Source organism: Dendrobates tinctorius, unplaced genomic scaffold (genome assembly GCF_039654945.1).
Source record: "Dendrobates tinctorius isolate UK_male_01 unplaced genomic scaffold, ASM3965494v1 ptg000276l, whole genome shotgun sequence".
NCBI lineage: Eukaryota > Metazoa > Chordata > Amphibia > Anura > Dendrobatidae > Dendrobates > Dendrobates tinctorius.
In genome coordinates this window covers 262161-283708 of record NW_027361943.1, presented here as the reverse complement: position 1 = coordinate 283708, position 21548 = coordinate 262161, and the positions used below count along the sequence as shown (strand labels likewise).

General features: G+C 43.0%; 1 protein-coding gene across 1 annotated transcript in view; it reads right to left on the bottom strand.

The window, feature by feature from the left end:
- The window catches only part of LOC141072555 (tyrosine-protein kinase JAK3-like), a 635207-nt gene extending 619776 nt beyond the window's left edge, over window positions 1-15431 (bottom strand). The window contains exon 1 of the mRNA XM_073559823.1: window positions 15213-15431. The gene's annotated coding sequence lies outside the window, so the exon portion shown is untranslated. The remainder of the gene's footprint in view (window positions 1-15212) is intronic.
- Window positions 15432-21548: the final 6117 nt, after the last annotated feature.

Below are 21548 nucleotides of genomic sequence, written 5' to 3'. Positions count from 1 at the left end.
GGTGTCTGCTGGAGGTGCTGGCCGACTACTTGCATCGACAAACTGAGTCATGGCTGGGCAGTCTACATCTTGAGCCAGGCAAGGTAGTCAGTGATAACGGCCATAATTTTGTGGCAGCCATAGCCCTTGCAAAACTCACACACATACCTTGCCTGGCTCACACCCTGAACTTGGTGGTGCAGTGCTTCCTAATTTATTATCCAGAGTTAACAGCCCTGCTCCATAAGGTGTGAAGACAGTGCTCGCACATCCGTTGTTCGCCCGTACACTCCAATCATATGTAGAAGCTGCAGTGATCACTCCACCTTCCCAAGCACTGCCTAATCATAGACGTTGCTACAAGATGGAACTCCACCATGCACATGGTTGAGAGGCTGTGTGAACAGAGGCAGGCTGTAATGGATTTGAGGGAGGATACACAGGCAGGCAGTTTGAGGGCAGACATGGAGATGTCGGGTGTGCAGTGGTCGAAGCTGAAAGGCCTCTGTAAAGTCCTTCAGTGTTTTGAGGAACACACATGGCTGGTAAGTGCAGACGACGCCATCATAAGCATGAGCATACCACTTATACGTCTGCTCATGCATACTTTGATGCACATTAAGCAGCAGGCGTCTGCAGCCGAGGAGGATGAGGAAGAGGAGGAGGGAAGCCTTGATGACAGTCAGTCATTGTCTGCTCTGGGACCTCTCCTGGACGAGGTGGAGGAAGAAGAGGAAGAGGAGGAGGAGGATGATGATGGGGATGATTATTTAGGGGAGGAGGATGCTTCTCGTGGGGCAAGAGAAAATGTTGGCATGGCAAGGTCTGGTACAGGGTTTGTGCGTGACTGGAGGGATGTGGATTTGCCAGAAAGTGCTCCTCCACCCAGAACTCACAGTGCATCACTGACACCTGGAACATTGGTCCACATGTCAGATTATGCCTTGCAGATCCTAAAAAGGGACCCCCACATTGCCAAAATGATGAACGATGACGACTACTGGTTGGCCAGCATCCTGGATCCACGCTATAAAGGCAAATTCCAAAACATCATGCCACAGGAGAACCTTGACCTAATATTGGCTAACAAACAAGCAACTCTGGTAAACCGTTTGTTTTAGGCATTCCCAGCACACAGCAGCGGTGATGGTTCTCCAACGAGCCATAGGGGGCAACATGGAAGAGGTGTTCATGGTGCACACATCAGAAGTGGCGTTGGAGACAGGGGATTCATGACCATGTTGTGGACTGATTTTTCAAGTCCCGCTCACACGACTGGTAATTCCCACGCAGCAATGGCATAAAGTGAGACTAGGGACTTTTTTTTTTTAAAGTGGTGGAGGACTACAGTGCGGAAGGATACCTACCTTCCGTCATTGTATTCCTGGAGCTGGTAGAGAACGGTAGCATCAGCTGATGCTGCTGTTCTCCACGCAAGATGGACGTGGGACCCTCGTGGACTTCTGCGGATCGGGGTAAGTATATTGTTTTTTTTTATTTTGATATTTATTCCTCAAGGGGACAATGGCTTCGGGGATCAAAGTGACAAGTGACGGTGAGTATGTACTCTATGTTATATGTACTGTATGTCTATATGTATGTATTGTATGTAGTATATATGTATGTTGCATGCATGTAGTATATATGCAGTATATATGTAGTATGCATGTTGCATGCATGTGGTATATATGTAGTATGTATGTAGCATGTATGTAGTATGTAGCATGTATGTAGTATGTATGTTGCATGTATGTAGCATGTAGTGTGTATGTATGTAGCATGTATGTAGTATGTATGTTGCATGTATGTAGCATGTAGTGTGTATGTTGCATGTATGTAGCATGTAGTATATATGTAGTATGTATGTTACATGTAGTATATATAGTATATATGTAGTATGCATGTTGCATGCATGTAGTATATATGTTGCATGCATGTAGTATATATGTATTATGTATGTAGTATGTATGTAGCATGTATGTAGTATGTATGTTGCATGTATGTAGCATGTAGTATATATGTAGTATGTATGTTACATGTAGTATATATAGTATATATGTAGTATGCATGTAGTATATATGTTGTATGTATGTTGCATGCATGTAGTATATATGTATTATGTATGTAGTATGTAGCATGTATGTAGTATATAGCATGTAGTATACACTCACTGGCCACTTTATTAGGTACACCATGCTAGTAAGGGGTTGGACCCCCTTTTGCCTTCAGAACTGCCTCAATTCTTCGTGGCAGAGATTCAACAAGGTGCTGGAAGCATTCCTCAGAGATTTTGGACCATATTGACATGATGGCATCACACAGTTGGCGCAGATTTGTCGGCTGCACATCCCTGATGCGAATCTCCCGTTCCACCACATCCCAAAGATGCTCTATTGGATTGAGATCTGGTGACTGAGGAGGCCATTTGAGTACAGTAAACTCATTGTCATGTTCAAGAAACCAATCTGAGATGATTCGAGCTTTATGACATGGCGCATTATCCTGCTGAAAGTAGCCATCAGATGTTGGGTACATTGTGGTCATAAAGGGATGGACATGGTCAGCAACAATACTCAGGTAGGCTGTGGCGTTGCAACGATGCTCAATTGGTACCAAGGGGCCCAAAGAGTGCCCAGAAAAAATTACCCACACCATGACACCACCACCACCAGCCTGAACCGTTGATACAAGGCAGGATGGATCCATGCTTTCATGTTGTTTACGCCAAATTCTGACCCTACCATCCGAATGTCGCAGCAGAAATCGAGACTCATCAGACCAGGCAACGTTTTTCCAATCTTCTACTGTCCAATTTCGATGAGCTTGTGCAAATTTTAGCCTCAGTTTCCTGTTCTTAGCTGAGAGGAGTGGTACCCAGTGTGGTCTTCTGCTGCTGTAGCCCATCTGCCTCAAAGTTCGACGCACTGTGCGTTCAGAGATGCTCTTCTGCCTACCTTGGTTGTAACGGGTGGCAATTTGAGTCACTGTTGCCTTTCTATCAGCTCGAACCAGTCTGCCCATTCTCCTCTGACCTCTGGCATCAACATGGCATTTCCGGCCACAGAACTGCCGCTCACTGGATTTTTTTTCTTTTTCGGACCATTCTCTGTAAACCCTAGAGATGGTTGTGCGTGAAAATCCCAGTAGATCAGCAGTTTCTGAAATTCTCAGACCAGCCCTTCTGGCACCAACAATCATGCCACGTTCAAAGGCACTCAAATCACCTTTCTTCCCCATACTGATGCTCGGTTTGAACTGCAGGAGATTGTCTTGACCATGTCTACATGCCTAAATGCACTGAGTTGCCGCCATGTGATTGGCTGATTAGAAATTAAGTCTTAACACACAGTTGGACAGGTGTACCTAATAAAGTGGCCAGTGAGTGTATATGTAGTATGTATGTTACATGTAGTATATATAGTATATATGTAGTATGCATGTTGCATGCATGTAGTATATATGTTGTATGTATGTTGCATGCATGTAGTATATATGTATTATGTATGTAGTATGTATGTAGCATGTAGTATGTATGTAGCATGCATGTAGTATGTTGCATGTATGTAGTATGCATGTTGCATGTAGTATGTATGTTACATGTAGTATATACGTAGTATGCATGTTGTATGTATGTAGCATGTATGTAGCATGTAAATTTTTTTTTTTTTTATTTTTTTTTTACATTCAACACATTAGCAGGATGATGGGACTACTACTGTCCCATCATTGGCTAATGTGTCAATCACTGTCATGGTAGCAGCATCGCCCGATGGGACTTGTAGTCCCATCGGACGATGCCTGCACAGACCCCCGGAGCCTGCACAGACCACCGCCAGGCCGGCACAGCCCCCCGGAGCCTGCACAGACCACCGGCAGGCCGGCACAGCCCCCCGGCAGGCCGGCACAGACCACCGGAGCCTGCACAGACCACCGGCAGGCCGGCACAGCCCCCCAGCAGGCCGGCACAGCCCCCCGGAGCCTGCACAGACCACCGGCAGGCCGGCACAGCCCCCCCGGCAGGCCGGCACAGACCCCCGGAGCCTGCACAGACCACCGGCAGGCCGGCACAGCCCCCCGGCAGGCCGGCACAGACCCCCGGAGCCTGCACAGACCACCGGCAGGCCGGCACAGACCCCCGGACAGTCGGCACAGCCCCCCCGAAGGCCCGAACTGACGGCGCATCATGATGCGCACAGACAGCGCATCATGATGACGTCATTTCGGCAGCCAATCAGAGCCACAAAAGTGGCTCATTGCATTTTGGACTTCCGATTCCGGTATCCGATACGAAAAAAGTATCGGTACTCGGTATCGGAATTCCGATACGGCAAATATCGGCCGATACCCGATACTTGCGGTATCGGAAAGCTCAACACTAGTCTTCAGTGCTGCTGGATCAATCTTGACAGATAAAAGGACCCATCTGTCGACCCAAAATGTTGATGATCTAACCTTCATTAAAATGAACCATGCATGGGTTTCAAAGGATTTTGTCCCACCTTCCCCTTATAACACATAGTTTGCCAGAAAAAAAGGCTTGCTTTTGTCCTCCTCTTCTCCAATTTCTCCATTTGCAGCTGCTGAAAGTCCAGCCTACACATCAACATATGCCATTTTTTAAACCTCCCTAAATGGGCTGCCCCCCCCAGGACCGGGGTCACCACCTGGTGCACCCGGGCAAGTGCTGTTGCCCTGAACAGGTGTGTGGCCCCACCCTTCTGCGACGGCACTGGCACAGGGCCTCTCATAGTACAATAAAGTGTCTCTGACGGTGGGGGGGCCCACTCGCCATCAGACACACTGGCGTACTATGAGGGGCCCTGTGCCAGTACCGGCGCCCACGAGTGGGTCCCCCTGCTTGCTCAGGGCCACAGCACTTGCAATACTTACCTCTCCCTGCTCCACCGCCGTGACGTCTTCCGCCTTTCCTGACAGTGACATTCAGGTTAGAGAGCACAATGACATCACGTCTGTATGCCCTCTACTGAAACAGTACAAGTGCAGAGAGCTTGAAGATGGCAATGCTGAGGAGTCCAGAGTAGAGCAGTGCCCAGCGAGGAGAGGTATTTAATTTTTTTAAATGTTGGGAGCATTTTTTGGGGAGCAATATACACTGGAGAATGATATATGGATCCCATCATACACTGGAGCATCATCCATTTGGCCCATCATATACTGGAGCATTCCAAATGGGGGACATCAGACACTGGAGCAGCATTTGCGGGGCCCATTATACACTGGAGAATTAGAAATGGTGCCCATTATATATGGAGCATTATTTGGGCCCTTAACACACTGGAGCATCGTCCATGGGGACCAATATATACTGGAGCATTCCAAATGGGGGACATTAGACACTGAAGCAGCATTTACGGGGCCCATTATACACTGGAGCATTAGAAATGGGGCCCATTATATATGGAGCATTATTTGGGCCCATAAGACAGTGGAGCATCATCCATGGGGACCAACATATACTGTAGCATTATGTGGAGCTCATCATATACTGTATGGAACATTATATGGGACCAATTATTCTGTATGGAGAAATATATGGGGCTCATTATTCTGTATGGCGCACTAGGTGGTGGCCATAATACTGTATGGAGTAATATACTGTCTGTTTTTTGAGCAATTGTAGAATTTAAAATAGATATCAGTCATGTCATGTAAGCAGTGAAGCATTTTTCATTGTACTATATCTATATTTCTGTGCCGTATCGGAGCATTATGAATTGTGGTATGTGTTAAAAGGGCGCACTGACACTCTTTGGCCCGGGGCACACGAAAACCTGGCGCCCTACCCCCCCCCACAACTTTAGCCAAATAACCCCAAGTTTTCAATGTGTAACTATTATTATAAAGTAAATTAAGGTTTAAAAGCTTAAGTAATAAGAATTGATGTTGTTGGCATTGAAAAGGGCACTGTAGGTGTGTTTCCTGTCCTCCACTCCCTGCCGACTTTGCTTCCCCATTGACTTGCATTGGGTTTCGTGTTTCAGTCGGACCCCAACTTTTCCATATAGTCGGCCAATTTCGTTCGACCTGACTTTTAAAAAAGTCGGGTTTCATGAAACCCGACTCGACCCGAAAAAAGGCAAAGTCGCTCATCTCTAATTGAGATGAACTTTTGTTAATGACCAAATACTTATTTTCCACCATAATTTGGAAAATAAATATTGCCAAATCAGACAAGGTGATTTTCTGGATTTGTTTTCTCATTTTGACTCTCATAGTTGTGGTCTACCTATGATGTCAATAACAGGCCTCTCTCATCTTTTTATGTGGGATAACTTGCACAATTGGTGGCTGACTAAATACGTTTTTTCCCACTGCATATATGTAAAAATGATGACAGTGTTTATAGCACAAATACACACATGGATCAAATAAATAATGTAAATAAATTGTGCTATTAGGTACACAATAAAACTGATTCACTTGTGTAATGAATAATTACAATAATTAAATATTGACAAGATTAAGGCAGAAGGTACTGTATCCTAATAAGAATGCATAGCATAAGTATGTATAGATGTATCCAAATAAAGTGTGCTATAGTAATAACATACGTATGAATATAATCATACTGACATGGTCTGTTGCTGGATTCGCACATAGTGATATTAACTTGTTCCACTAAAGCAGTGGATTGTATTGATGTCTCCAGGTGCCCCGCTGTGAGAATCAGCAGGCACCTTAATGTGATCACCATGACTGCGGCCACGGTGCTGCATTAAATATATGATGTATGCATATGTCCAAGGTTGGTAAATACCTACCGACCTGAATATATGGATACGTTCAAGGTCGTGAAGACGTTAAGTGAAATGAAAATGTGTCTAACTTTCACTTTCTGATCTGTGTTACAAGAGATTTCCAAATCATTGTAGTCTTGTTTTATGTACATTTTACACAGCTTCCCAACTTCTTTGGAACTGAGGTTCTACAATTTCTTTAAGTAATATTCTTTATTCATTTGGATTACACTAAAAATGGTCTCTGAATCATTGAAAGTCTTATGAAAAATTATTTGGCTTACCATCCTGAATGTATAATATTATGTAAGTGCATTTATAGCACAGAGCATAAAAATATTGAGGAAATCAGTACTTATCAAGATGTAGGTGAGGCGCACCCAGCTTGTTGCTGAAATGCTGCCAGAGATGAAGTTTTGAAAGTAGTATTTATACGGTAAATACTCCTGCTATACAAGTCTGAAAAGGTTCCTGACTGTGGTGAAAAACTGGCCACACACATACAGTAAAGTAAAACATACTGGATACTCTTTGTCTGAGGACAAGGGTGCTATAATCCAGTCAATATATTATAGCAGCATATAAAATAAAGATTAGCTTTAAGGGAATGTTTCATAATAAAATTACCTATTGTTTAAATCAGATTTTTATGTAAAAATGTTTTATCAAAATATTTTAAAAATACATTTATTTTTATATCACTGTATACATTATTAAAAAAACCACTTGAAATATCCTTACTAGCTACTAAATCTGATATTAGACTCCTACTTCCTGCTCTTCATAAAGATATTAGCAGCAATATACCCGTATATACTCGAGTATAAGCCGACCCGAGTATAAGCCGACCCCCCTAATTTTGCCACAAAAAACTGGGAAAACTTATTGACTCGAGTATAAGCCTAGGGTGGAAAATGCAGCAGCTACTGGTGAATTATAAAAATAGATACCAATAAAAGTTAAATTAATTGAGACATCAGGAGGTTAAATGTTTTTGAATATCCATATTGAATCATAAGCCCCAAATAATGCTCCATAAAGTTCATGATGGCCCCATAAGGTGCTCGACACAAAATATACCCCATAAATGCTGCACAAAGGTTAGTAATGCCCCCATAAAATACTCCATAGAACAATCTGCCCCATATGCTGCTCCATAAAGGTTATGGCCCAATAAGATATTCCATAGATTATGCCCCCATAAGATGCTCTATAGATTATGCCCCCATATACTGCCCCCATAAGATGCTCCATAGATTATGCCCCCATATGCTGCCCCTATAAGATGCTCCATAGATTATGCCCCTATATGCTGCCCCCAAAAGATGCTCCATAGATTATGCCCCAATATGCTCTCCCTATAAGATGCTCCATAGATTATGTCCCCATATGCTGCCCCCATAAGATGCTCCATAGGTTATGCCCCCATATGCTGCCCCCATAGCATGCTCCGTAGATTATGCCCCCATTTGCTGCCCCCATAAGATGCTCCATAGATTATGCCCCCATATGCTTCCCCCATAAGATGTTCCATAGATTATGCCCCTATATGCTGCCCCCATAAGATGCTCCATAGATTATACCCCAATATGCTGCCCATATAAGATGCTTCATAGATTATGCCCCAATATGCTGTCTCTATAAGATGCTCCATAGATTATGCCCCCATATGCTGCCCCCATAAGATGCTCCATAGATTATGCCCCTATATGCTGCCCCCATAAGATGCTCCATAGATTATGCCCCCATATGCTGGCCCCATAAAATGCTCCATAGAGTATGCCCCCATATGCTGCCCCCATAAAATGCTCCATAGATTATGCCCCCATGTGCTGTCGCTGCTGCTGCATTTAGAAATGAAAAAAAATGACATACTCACCTCTCCGTCGCTGGGGGCCAGGTGCCAGTGTCACTGCTGGCACCTGAGATATTCACCTGTCTGGGGTCCATCACTGCTTGCTGCTGTCTGGCACGTCATCTGTCAGTGACGTTCAGACTGCAGGGGGTGCGGCGCGCACTAACCACATCACCGTGCCCTCTGCTGTCTGAACGTCACTGACAGATGATGTGCCAGACAGCAGCAAGCAGCGATGGACCCCGGACAGGTGAATATCGCTATACTTACCCATCCTGGGGTGGTCTCTGCAGCCCCGTTCTCCCACGGTCTCCCTTTATGCCTTCAGCGGTCTTGTGGTACCGCTCATTAAACTCATGAATATGTGCATATTTATGAGTTTAATGAGCGGTACCATGTGACCGCTGAAGGAAGGAAGGGAGATCACGGAGAAGCTAGGGTCTGCAGAGACCGCGCCAGGACGGGTAAGTATGACCTGACACCGCCACCCCCCCTCTGACCCCCTGGTGTATATGACTCGAATAGAAGCCAAGAGGGGGACTTTCAGCTCAAAAAAATGGGCTGAAAATCTCAGCTTATATTCGAGTATATACGGTACTCACATAAGGTCCGGGTGGGCACATGTAAGGGGTACGGGGGGCTAGTTTAATGCCCTGCACTCCTTGCATATGTACCTGGTAAAAGCGGGTATATCCCATACAGTTGTGGCCAAAAGTATTGACACCCCTGCAATTCTGTCAGATAATACTCAGTTTCTTCCTGAAAATGATTGCAAACACAAATTCTTTGGTATTATTATCTTCATTTAATTTGTCTTAATTGAAAAAACACAAAAGAGAATGAAGCAAAAGCAAAACATTGATCATTTCACACAAAACTCCCAAAATGGGCCATACAAAAGTATTGGCACCCTCAGCCTAATACTTGGTTGCACAACCTTTAGCCAAAATAACTGCAGCCAACCGCTTCTGATAACCATCAATGAGTTTCTTACAATGCTCTGCTGGAATTTTAGACCATTCTTCTTTGGCAAACTGCTCCAGGTCCCTGATATTTGAAGGGTACCTTCTCCAAACTGCCATTTTTAGATCTCTCCACAGGTGTTCTATGGGATTCAGGTTTGGACTCATTGCTGGCCACCTTAGAAGTCTCCAGTGCTTTCTCTCAAACCATTTTCTAGTGCTTTTTGAAGTGTGTTTTGGGTCATTGTCCTGCTGGAAGACCCATGACCTCTGAGGGAGACCCAGCTTTCTCACACTGGGCCCTTCATTATGCTGCAAAATTTGTTGGTAGTCTTCAGACATCATAATGCCATGCACACGGTCAAGCAGTCCAGTGCCAGAGACAGCAAAGCAACCCCAAAACATCAGGGAACCTCCGCCATGTTTGACTGTAGGCACCGTGTTCTTTTCTTTGAATGCCTCTTTTTTTCTCCTGTAAACTCTATGTTGATGCCTTTGCCCAAAAAGCTCTACTTTTGTCTCCTCTGACCAGAGAACATTCTTCCAAAACGTTTTAGGCTTTTTCAGGTAAGTTTTGGCAAACTCCAGCCTGGCTTTTTTATGTCTCGGGGTAAGAAGTGGGGTCTTCCTGGGTCTCCTACCATACAGTCCCTTTTCATTGAGACGCCGACGGATAGTACGGGTTGACACTGTTGTACCCTCGGACTGCAGGGCAGCTTGAACTTGTTTGGATGTTAGTCAGGGTTCTTTATACAACATCAGCACAATTTTGAGTTGAAATCTCTTGTCAATTTTTCTTTTCCGTCCACATCTTGGGAGGTTAGCCACAGTGCCATGGACTTTAAACTTCTTGATGACACTGCGCACGGTAGACACAGGAACATTCAGGTCTTTGGAGATGGACTTGTAGCCTTGAGATTGCTCATGCTTCCTCACAATTTGGTTTCTCAATTCCTCAGACAGTTCTTTGGTCTTCTTTCTTTTCTCCATGCTCAATGTGGTACACACAAGGACACAGGACAGAGGTTGAGTCAACTTTAATCCATGTCAACTGGCTGCAAGTGTGATTTAGTTATTGCCAACACCTGTTAGGTGCCACAGGTAAGTTACAGGTTCTGTTAATTACACAAATTAGAGGAGCATCACATGATTTTTCGAACAGTGCCAATACTTTTGTCCACCCTCTTTTTTATGTTTCGTGTGGAATTATATCCAATTTGGCTTTAGGACAATTCTTTTTGTGTTTTTTCATTTAAGACAAATTAAATGAAGATAATAACAAAGAATTTGTGCTTGCAATCATTTTCAGGAAGAAACTGAGTATTATCTGACAGAATTGCAGGGGTGTCAATACTTTTGGCCACAACTGTATGTCGTGTAATGTTGATATATTGTGTATTGCATTGTACCTATGTCTGTGTGTTGAGGAGCTATAGAGGCAGTGTAGAATATAGACCGGGGGGGGGGGGGCACAATAGAATAGAATAGGGATTAGTTAGACCAATAGGATTTGTCTGGTTAGGAGGAACTAAGGAAGAGTAGTTGTGGAGCTTCCTCGAGTTAGTTAGTGTGAGCTGAGAGCAAGGACAGCACAGTCGTGTCCAGGGGATTGTTTAAGCAGAGGAGCCCAGCGGTCCAGGGCATAAGAGCTGACAGTCACACGGTGGTGTAGGAATTTCAGGGCAGCAGAGGAATGATAGTAGCTAACTTCATGGGAACAACCCTTAACATCCGAGGCCTATGGCCTGGAAAGGAATGGAAGAGCCATCCTTCAACTTCACCTTTGGAGAGGAAAGCAGGTGGGGAACTCCTGAAACAGGTTGGTCTAACCAGTCAGGAAGATGCAGTAGTGGCTGATACGGTACGGAAATGTGATATTCCTGGAGGTGCGAGGGACAGTACAGGGAACGGAATGGTTATATTCTGCGAAGAATCTTTTGCTGTTTCTGTGACTAAACTGTATGAGCTGAGTAAAGTTGTTTTGCTGAAAATGAGCTTGGACTCTAACTATCTCTGTGTGGTGCTAAAAGAAAAGGAGCCCTGGCAGTTTGGAATGGACTCTGACTTACAAGTGAGTGGACTACCATGTGTTACTGTGCCGGGGAGCCAGGGTATGCCATTATTGCCACCGTTAGCCATGACTATCCCCCTGGCCCCCGTTACACACACTTAGAACACAGACCCGTAGAATGCAATCTAGAAGTTTGATAAATTCCTGTAATGCACAGACAGATAGCTAAGTTACAGAACACCTCAGACAGGTTAAAGAGCTACTGAAGACACTGGACAGGTTATGGAGTTACTGAAGACCTCAGATAGGTTGCAAAGTTACTGAAGACCTCAGACAGATAGCAGAGTCACATAAGAATGTAGGAAAACAGGAGGCATTATAGAGGCACAGACAGGTAGCAAACAGGACTCCTTCGTAAAAAGAAAATCAATGACCATGGAAGCTGCATACAGCCAGGAAGACGTCCAGGGAAAATAAAAAAGTTGTCTGAATACCTTGGAAGCTGCAGACAGCCAGGAAGACGTCCTGGAAGCCGCAAGCAGGTTGATACTGGCAGGTAGGTAGCAATACTGGAAAACACAGGCAACTAGGTAATGATACTGGAAACCACAGGTAGGTAGGTAGTCATCAAGTAAAAAAAGGAGAGAAGCCAGTGCTGCTTGTGGTCAGAATGCAATACATAAAGTGCATATGCACATATTAATTTCTAGCTGTATTCAAAATGAGATATTTGGCAAAAAATTGATCAATTATTTGAGCCACCCCACCGCGCCAAGGCAATCTCATGTGGGGCAGTCCTACTCTACGTTTTTTATATTCGCTGTGCCATTGCGGCCTCCTAAATGCATTAAAAGCAAGACCATAATGAATGCAATCTGTACCTGAAACATTTTTGAATCACTCCCATGGAGCCAGAAAGAGCAAGTGCAGATAAAGGCCAACCAGGTCTGGATATAGACATCTCAGGTTTAACCTCCACACCTGCCTGACCAGCAAACACAGATGAAGGGTGATACATGTCCAGATACAGGTGCATAATTAAATAGAGCTTGGGGCAGGTCTGCTGTGTGTGCACAGCAGTCTAGATCAATTACAGTGAACACAGAAAAAACAGCGAACATAACCCAGCGCGCACGGCAAAGGCACAGCGAATATAAAAAACATAGAGTAGGACTGCCCCACATGATATCGCCTTGGCATGGCAGGGTGGCTCAAATGATTTATCAATTTTTTGCCAAATATCTCAATATCAGTTCCCCCCCCACACTGGCAATGAGTAATGGCAATGGCAACTGCAGTGTGGCTTGGTCAGCTCCCACCATCCTTTAAAAGGTCACCAGATGCATCAGCTGACTGTTGGTGATAGAGTTTCTCTATGAGACCAGCTTGCAGGAGCAGCTCTATGGTGTGTAGAGCCTTAGGGGAGTGCTGGAACAGGTTCAGGTTTGAGCTCAGGGGTACAGGGGTATCCCCTCCTTCATTTCCCTATTGGTAGGGCCTTCCTCCCCCTTTTCCATCCCGTTGTGTGTGTTGCGCCGCCTGCTGACTGACCCCCCCCCGTTGGGTCGCTTAATATCATGACACTTGATTTGCACAGATTCAAAACAGGGGGAGTAGAAAAAAGTGTACGATCAAAGTGATATAGACCCCACAGAGGTAGATTTATATAAGTATTTAGGTCCTACACCTTTCATATGTAAAGTGCCATTGGATACAGTACCAAATACAAGTGCATAAGGAAAATGTGTACATTATGGGTGATATTCAAAGTCTCAAGCCAAATACATGATTGAAAATGTCCTATTTGATACGAATCATATCATAGTAATGCATATCACCTTGACTTCAATCTAAGGTAATATTACTAAAAAAAGAATAACTAGCACAATATAGGAGAGTATTTCAGCAGGACAAACACATTGATAACATACTGAAATAATGTGCTGATTAAAATAAAGCATATATAAAAGAATATACAACCTGAGAGTGTGAGAGGGTGGCACATGTTAAGGAGCTGAAACTCCTAAATCCTTCATCCAATTTTAATGTGGATACCCTCAAATGAAAGCTGAAAGTCTGAACTTCTACTGCATCTGAATTGTTTTGTTTAAAATTCATTGTGGTAATGTCTAGAACCAAAATTAGAAAAATGTTGTCTCTGTCCAAATATATATGGACCTAACTGTATATATATATATATATATATATCAGTGAATGAGTCCTGGTTGCCATGAGATTGTAGGACTATGGGGCTGGATTATGTTCTATGGGGGCGGCTACATGATATTCCATGTGGGGCTGCATTATACTCTATGAGGGTGTACATTATATTCTGTGGGGGGGCTGCATTATATTTTGTGGGAGGGCTGCATTATACCCTATGAGGGGGGCTGCATTATACCCTATGAGGGGGGCTGCATTATACAATATGAGGGGGCTACATTATATTCTATGAGGGGGGCTGTATTATACCCTATGAGGGGGCTGAATTATACTATACGAGGGTGGCTGCATTATACTCTGAGTGGACTACACCATATTCTGTGCGGGGGCTGCATTATACTCTGAGGGGACAACATTATATTCTGTGGGGTGACTACATTATGCTATATGAGGGGGCTGCATTATACTCTATGAGGGGCTACATTATATTCAATGACGGGGTTGCATTATACTCTGAGGGGGCTACATTATAGTCTGGGGGACTACATTATAGCCTATGATGGGGCTATATTATATTCTATGGGGGACTGCATTATATTCTATGAGGGAGGCTACATTTTATTCTATGAGGGGAGCTACATTATATTCTATGAGGGGGCTACCCCAACCCCTACTACATAATAAATACATGTACTACCTTATATTATACCTTGATATTAGTGTATTTTACTGCACAATTGGTGGTCCTCTATTTATTTCTAATTAGCTACATAGTGGGCCCCAAGAATGATTTTCTCTGGTGGGCCCAAGATGCTTTAGTTCGACGCTGCTTACACATACTGATAGGCATAGAAAAATGATCACCCCTTCACACCCCTTAGAAGCTGCCATATACAGTATAAATATACATATATGTACTGTATATGCAACGCATAATTAAAGTTGATGGAAGGAATTATCTCAGAGAGAAAGCCAGGCCGCTTGGACTATCAATTCAGTTGAATCCAATAAAAGACTTGAAGATTTACATGGAGAAACAACAATATCTTAGACCAGAGTACATGGTGGAGGCAGGGTACTAAAGCAAAATCAAACTTGTGACCCACAATGATGTAGGCCATGGAACAATCGTGTTTTTCCCCCAATAATATAACAAAAGTCTGCAATTTCTTATCCAGTCGCTCAGATCACTTGGCCACGTTATTTCTAATACCTGCATCCCAAATGATAATCAGAATAGTTCATTGCTCAGTGTGTGATATTGCAGCTATAGCATGTTCATTAGGGCAAATATAGATGCTTTAAATACATTGTGCAACTGAATTTATGAATGCAGATTAATGCCTATTGCCTGTTATTATCATCAGATATGTCAACTCAACTGTTTAGAAGCTGAACCAGATGGCAAAAGCACAACCATATACTAACTAGTTCCATGATATCATTCTGTATTATAACCATGTTAGTAAAGTGTGCAGTATTACCTTAACCAGGGTCCAACGTCAACTTCTGAGAACAAAGTAGTCAAGCCTTTAAATATGAGTTGATGATATTCTTGAGCTTGAGGAGTAAGTCTGATCTATATACGTTTAATAGATCCTGTGAGTCCAATGACGGCTGAGTGGTCAAAGCATTTTTATACCTTTCATCAGATATGAATACTTAGCTCCCTTGATGAGTGTTTCTTGCCCTTCTTGCAGAGCTTAAATATATGTGCTAATCTCATGCAAGATTTAAAAAGCAAATTGCTTGTTTCCTGTGAAGGAGACTACCTGACCACATAAGGCTTCCTGTTGATACCATCAAATATGCAAAGAGAACTCGTTGATATAGGACATCAACACACACACACACACACACACACACAAAAAAAAATGATCTGAATATTGGAAACTATACACTGAAGCATTGAGTTCTTCATGAAATATTCTGCCTCTGGATAATTATTAGATATCAACCTGCAAAGTATAAAATACATTTTCAGTCTAATCAACTGAAGCCACAGCAGCAAAGAATTAACTGGTATCATGTTTTTTAGAAGGATCCTCCAACTAAAAAGGCTACCATCAACAGACTTGGCACAAGCCACTCTGCTAAACAAGTCCCAAGGGCTCCCTGGTGTTCTCCTGTTCACCCTATACAGGGATCTGAATTTACCTACAAAAACCAGTGGAGTGAGTCAAGAGAAGTAGTATCAAAAATCCAGGTCAGATCCAGATAGATGTGTACAATGGCAAAAAATGTATCTAATAGGGTATTCAGGGGATAGCTGTATTTAACCCCTATGGTCCAGAGAAGACATTAGGCAAAGAAAATGCATTGCCGGCCTGCTTAGATTATTATTGGCTGAGTAGCATCCAGATGGCCCAACCAGAGAGGTACAAATCCTGCTTAATAAGATCCAGACATTAAAATTGCTACTTGGTGGGTATGTAAGGGGAGGACAGGACTGTAGTTGTGACCTGAGATACTGTAATATCGATGTCCAGTCCTTCCCCTACAGAAAACTGTATCATTTTCTTCAGCATACCTGCATCGCCAAATCCAGATATAACTAGGCACTTCCCAGGCAATGATGGGCTCTCCTTCAGATGACCCCCAGTAACGGAGACACAGTCCAGGTTCCTTCCTATCCTGACCTCTCCATGGTGACAATTCCTTCTGCCTGTTTCACCCCAGACTCGAAATCATCAGTCATCAGGTTTGGTTACCTCTGGTATAGCATCCGGCCATACTGTACTAGCTAGATACTGTAATAGCGATGTCCAGTCCTTCCCCTACAGAAAACTGTATCCTCTTCAGCATTGAGCATACATGCATCTCCAGTGGCCGTGGGTAACATGGGCTGCATCACTTTAACGTTGCGTGGCTGCCAAGCTGTCCGGGCCTATAGCTCATGTGGACACTAGGGCTCCCTGGCCCCGTCTGACCTAACTTCCTAGAAACTTCTTTCTTACTACCCGGAAGCCCCTCCTACAATTAACCCTCTATAAACATTCCTATAAACTATACCTACAAGGCCCACTACTATACCCTATCTAGTGGCCCACAACAGAACTACACCTACCCTAAGTATAAGAACTATATACTAAAATGCCCTCTAATGTCCACAAAAGGATGCACTTACCCTGAACTATACATGAATATCAATATACATCACATTATATTATATACAGTGTACAGTGCCTTGTGAAAGTATTCGGCCCCCTGGAGCTTTTCAAACTTTTCCCACATATCATGCTTAAATCATAAATATACCAAAGGTAAATTTTTGGTGAAGAATCAACAACAAGTGGGACACAATTGTGAAGTTGAACAAAATTTATTGTTTATTTTAAATTTTTGTGGAAATTGAAAAACTGAAAAGTGGAGCATGCAATATTATACAGCCCCTTTACTTTCAGTGCAGCTTAACCCCTTCACTACCAAGGGTGGTTTGCACGTTAACTACCGGGCCAATTTTTACAATTCTGACCACTGTACCTTTATGAGGTCATAACTCTGGAACGCTTTCATGGATCCTGGTGATTCTGACATTGTTTTCTCGTGACATATTGTACTTCATGTTCGTGGTAAAATTGCATTCAAATAACTTGCGTTTATTTGTGAAAAAAACGGAAATTTGGCGAAAATTTTGAAAATTTCGCAATTTTCCAACTTTGAATTTTTATGCCCTTAAATCACAGCGATACGGCACACAAAAAACTTAATACATAACATTTCCCACATGTTTACTTTACATCAGCACAATTTTGCAACCAAAATTTTTTTTTGCTAGGAAGTTATAAGGGTTAAAATTTGACCAGCGATTTCTCATTTTTGCAACACCATTTTATTTTTAGGGACCACTTCACATTTGAAGCCACTTTGAGGGGTCTATATGATAGAAAATACCCAAAAGTGACACCATTCTAAAAACTGCACCCCTCAAGGTGCTTAAAACCACATTCAAGAAGTTTATTAACCCTTTAGGTGCGTCACAGGAATTTTTTGAATATTAAAAAAAAATGAACATTTAACTTTTTTTCACAAAAAAAATACTTCAGGTTCAATTTTCTTTATTTTACCAAGGGTAACAGGAGAAATTGGACTGCAAAAGTTATTGTGCAATTTGTCCTGACTACGCTGATACCTGATATGTGGGGGGGAACCACTGTTTCGGCGCATGGCAGAGCTCAGAATGGAAGGAGCGCCGTTTGACTTTTTCAATGCAAAATTGGCTGGAATTCAGATCGGACGCCATGTCACATTTGGCGAGCCCCTGATGTACATAAACAGTGGAAACCCCCCCAAGTGACCCCATTTTGGAAACTAGACCCCCCAAGGAACTTATCTAGATATGTGGTGAGAACTTTGAACCCACAAGGGCTTCACAGAAGTTTATAACGTACAGCGGTACAATTAAAAAATCATATTTTTTCCACAAAAATGATCTTTTCACCCACAATTTTTATTTTTCCAAGGGTAACAGGACCCTAAAAGTTTTTGTGCAATTTGTCCTGAGTACGCTGATACCCCATATGTGGGTGTAAATGACTATTTGGGCGCATAGCAGAGCTCGGAAGGGAAGCAGCGCCATTTGACGTTTTTGGCTAGAATTGAGATCGGACACCATGTCGCGATTGGAAAACCCCTGATGTACCAAAACAGTGGAAACCCCCCACAAATGACACCATTTTGGAATCTAGACCCCCCAAGGAACTTATCTAGATGTGTGGTGAGAACTTTGAACCCCCAAGGGCTTCACAGAAGTTTATAACGTACAGCAGTACAATTAAAAAATCATATTTTTTCCACAAAAATGATCTTTTCACCCTCAATTCTTATTTTTCCAAAAGTAACAGGACCCTAAAAGATATTGTGCAATTTATCCTGAGTACGCAGATACCCCACATGTGGGTGTAAACCACTATTTGGGCGTATGGCAGAGCTCGGAAGGGAAGCAGCGCCATTTGACGTTTTTGGCTGGAATTGAGATCGGACACCATGTCGCATTAGGAAAGCCCCTGATGTACCAAAACAGTAGAAACCCCCCACAAATGACACCATTTTGGAAACTAGACCCCCCAAGGAACTTATCTAGATGTGTGGTGAGCACTTTGAACCCCCCAGTGCTTCACTGAAGTTTATAACGTCCGGGCGTGAAAATAAAAAAATCGTATTTTTTCCACAAACATGATCTTTTAGTCCCCATTTTTTTATTTTCCCAAGGGTAACAGGAGAAATTGGACCCCAAAAGTTGTTGTCCAATTTGTCCTGAGTACGCTGATACCTCATATGTGGGAGAAAACTACTGTATGGGCACACGTCGGGGCTCGGAAGGGAAGTAGTGACGTTTTGGAATGCAGACTTTGATGGAATGGTCTGCGGGTGTCATGTTGCGTTTGGAGAGCCCCTGATGTACCTAAACAGTGGAAACCCCCCACAAGTGACCCCATTTTGGAAACTAGACCCCCTAATGAACTTATCTAGATGTGTGGTGAGCACTTTGAACCCCCCCAGTGCTTCACAGAAGTTTATAACGACCGGGCGTGAAAATAAAAAAATCGTATTTTTTCCACAAACATGATCTTTTAGTCCCCATTTTTTTATTTTCCCAAGGGTAACAGGAGAAATTGGACCCCAAAAGTTGTTGTCCAATTTGTCCTGAGTACGCTGATACCTCATATGTGGGAGAAAACTACTGTATGGGCACACGTCGGGGCTCGGAAGGGAAGTAGTGACGTTTTGGAATGCAGACTTTGATGGAATGGTCTGCGGGTGTCATGTTGCGTTTGGAGAGCCCCTGATGTACCTAAACAGTGGAAACCCCCCACAAGTGACCCCATTTTGGAAACTAGACCCCCTAATGAACTTATCTAGATGTGTGGTGAGCACTTTGAACCCCCCAGTGCTTCACAGAAGTTTATAACGACCGGGCGTGAAAATAAAAATATCGTATTTTTTCAACAAACATCATCTTTTAGTCCCCATTTTTTTTATTTTCCCAAGGGTAACAGGAGAAATTGGACCCCAAAAGTTGTTGTCCAATTTGTCCTGAGTACGCTGATATCTCATATGTGGGAGAAAACTACTGTATGGGCACACGTCGGGGCTCGGAAGGGAAGTAGTGACGTTTTGGAATGCAGACTTTGATGGATTGGTATGCGGGTGTCATGTGCGTTTGGAGAGCCCCTGATGTACCTAAACTATTGAAACTCCCCACAAGTGACCCCATTTTGGAAACTAGACCCCCCACGGAGCTTATCTAGATGTGTGGAGAGCACTTTGAACCCCCAAGTGCTTCACAGAAGTTTATAACGCCTGGGCGTGAAAATAAAAAAAACATTTTTTTCCGCAAAATTATATTTTTGCCCCCAGTTTTTTATTTTCCTAAGGGTAACAGGAGAAATTGGACCCCAAAAGTTGTTTTGTAATTTGTCCTGAGTAGGCTGATACCCTACATGTGGGGGTAAAACACTGTTTGGGCACATGGCAGAGCTTGGAAGGGAAGGAGCACCATTTGACTTTTTCAATGCAGAATTGGCTGGAATTGAGATCAGACGCCATGTTGCCTTTGGAGAGCACCTGATGTGCCCAAACAGTGGAAACCCCCAATTATAACTCCAACCCGAACCCCAACACACCCCTAACCCTAATCTGAGCCCTAGCCCTAGCCCTAACCCTAGCCCTAACCCTAGCCCTAACCCTAACCCTAGCCTTAACCCTAGCCCTAGCCCTAACCCTAACCCTAACCCTAGCGGGAAAATGGAAATAAATACATTTTCTTTTAGTTTTATTATTTTTCTCTAACTAAGGGGGTGATAACGGGGGGTTTGATTTACGATTTATGGCGGTTTTTATGTTTGGCTGCTGTCGCACGCTAAAAGACGCTTTTTATTGTAAAAATAGTTTTTGCATCACCACATATTGTGAGCTATAATTTTTCCATATTTTGACCCACCGAGTCATGTGAGGTCTTATTTTTTGCGGGACGAGTTGACGTTTTTATTGGTACCATTTTCGGGCACGTGACATTTTTTGATCGCTTTTTATTCCGATTTTTGGGATGCAGAATGAACAAAAACCAGCTTTTCATGAATTTCTTTTGGGGGGTGCGTTTACACCGTTCCGCCTGCGGTAAAATTGATAACGCGTTTTTATTCTTCGGGTCAGTACGGTTACAGCGATACCTCATTTAGGTCGTTTTTTTATGTTTTGTCGGTTTTTTGCAATGAAAACAATTTTATATAAAAAATAATTATTTTTGTATCGCTTTATTCTGCGAGCTATAACTTTTTTATTTTTTTGCGGATGATGCTGTATGGTGGCTCGTTTTTTGCGGGACAAGATGACGTTTTCAGCGGTACCATGGATATTTATATGCGTCTTTTTGATCGCGCGTTATTGCACTTTTTGTTCGGTGGTATGATAATAAATCATTATTTTTTGCTTCGTTTTTTATTTTTATTTTTTAAGGGGTTCGCTAAAGGGGTTAACTAATGGGACAGTTTTATAGGGCAGGTCATTACGGACGCGGCGATACCAAATATGTGTACTTTTATTGTTTTGTTTTTTTTTTATTTTCAAAAAATGGATTTATTGGGGAATATTTTTTTTTTTTTAACTAATTTATTTAGCGATTTTTTTTAAATTATTTTTAACACTTTTTTTTTTTTTTTTTTTACTTTATTACCTTGTCCCAGGTGGGACATCACTGTCCTGTGACAGATCGCTGATCTGTCACATCACAGATCACTGTGACAGATCAGCGATCTGTCACAGGCACTGCTGCAGACTTCCTCATGCCTGCGCTTTGCAGGCACTGAGGAAGCCAGCTT